This window comes from Eimeria mitis, genomic scaffold (genome assembly GCF_000499745.2).
Source record: "Eimeria mitis Houghton genomic scaffold, Emh_scaff3278, whole genome shotgun sequence".
In the NCBI taxonomy this organism is placed as follows: Eukaryota; Apicomplexa; class Conoidasida; order Eucoccidiorida; family Eimeriidae; genus Eimeria; species Eimeria mitis.
In genome coordinates this window covers 4,393-6,301 of record NW_013571617.1, presented here as the reverse complement: position 1 = coordinate 6,301, position 1,909 = coordinate 4,393, and positions in this window count along the sequence as shown.

Sequence of the window (1,909 nt, the reverse complement as noted above, 5' to 3'; positions counted from 1 at the left end):
AAAAAAAAAACAGAAAAAAAAAGAAAAAAGAAAAACGAAGGGTCGGGGGGGCAGAGGGGAGACAGAGAAGAGGAGTTAGGAGTGATACAGCTCTAAGAAGAGAATTTAAAATAAAATAAAATAAAATAAATAAAAAAAAGAGAAAAAAAAGAAAAACTATTTGGGGTGTATAGGCAGCTCAGCTGTATACAAGAAGCAGAGAAGCGCCAATGGGTGTGCGGGAGAGTGTATGCTGTAACTAGGGTTTTTATTTGTATTTTTATTTATTTAATTGATTAAATTTAAATAAAATAAATAAAAAAAGAAATATAAAACACAAAAAATATACAAACACAAAGAAAATAAACCCCCCTATATAGCGGGGCTGCTGCTGGTTCTCTGCTTCGTCTCTGTTGCATGCGCCTGAGCCTCCTCTGTGTTTTTTATTGAGAAAAAAACAAAAAAAATAATTTGTTTATTTTAATTAATTAATTTATTTTGTTTTCTTTTTCTTTTTCTCTTTTTTTTTCTCTCCTAAAGCGTTTGATTCATCTCTCTTATAGCCGCAAAGAGGCACGCTCACTAGCCTCGGGTCCCCTTTGTGTTTTTCTTTGTCTTTTTTCTCCAGGTAAAAGAATAAAGAAATGAATTAAAAGAATAAAAAAGATAAAAATATTAAATAAAATAAATAAAAAAAGAAAAAATAAAAAAAAGCGAAACAAAACAAAAAAAAAAGATGCGAAATGACACCCCAGCCAAAGCAAGGGGGATGAGCTCAAGAAAACAAACCACAGAAGGATAATATAATAAAATAAAAAATAAAAAAAATAAAATAAATAAAATAAAAATAAAATAAATAATATAAAAATAAAATAAATAAAAAAATGAATTAAATAAATTAAAAAAAAAAAAAAGGATATAGCTGGCGCCCGGTGTAGGCAGCCCTCTCCCCCTCTTCCTCTTCTTTATTATTATAAGAAAGCAGTATCTCTCCTGCTGCTGCTGCTGCTGCTGCTGCTGCTGCTGCTGCTGCTGCTGCTGCTGCTGCTGCTGCTGCAGCGGGAGAGAGAAGGGCAAAGATAGTAGTATAAAAAAAATAAAATTTATAAATATTATTGTTGTTTTTGTTTTTGTTTTTGTTTTTGTTTATTTTATTCTGTTGCTGGGTATGAGGGGGAGTTTTAGTTTATTTATTTTTTCTTTTATGTGTATTTCTTTGTATTAAAATTTATTATTTGTCTTTATTCTTGTCTTTATAGAAATTTAAATTAAAATAAAAAACAAAAAAAAAAACAAAAATAAACAAAAACAACACAAAGATTTCGTCGCAGTATATACACCCCAGGAGCTCCACGCCGCAGCTAGAGATACAGCAGAGACCCGCTGCTGCTTCTGCTGTTCTTGCTGCTGCTGCTGCTGCTGCTGCTGCTGCTGTTTGCTGCTGCAGCAGCTTCTTTCTCTGTCGTATCTGCTGCTGCTGCAGCAACGAGGGGGAAGACCCCCCGGACCCCAATGGCACCCCCTCGTGTATTATCTCTTCTTGTTGCTGCAGTTGCTGCTGCAGTTGCTGCTGCTGCTGCTGCTGCTGCTGCTGAGGCAGAAACGGACCCCCTTGAATCACCAGAGCCGAAGGGCTTCCCCTTCGTGCCTGGGTTGCCGGTCCCTGAGAGCCCGTAAGTAATAAAATTTATTTATTTATTTTATTTTATTTTATTTTATTTATTAATTTATTTATTTAATTTATTTAATTTAATTAATTAATTTAAATAAATAAATCAATAGGTGAAGAGGATGCACGGTATCGTTGCTTGTTGTGTTGTTGGAGCTGCCTGTACACCCCAACGATAAATAAAAAGAGAAAAATTTATGTTTCTGTTTATTTCCTTCTTTATATTAATTACTTTTATAAATATAAAAACAAATACAATAA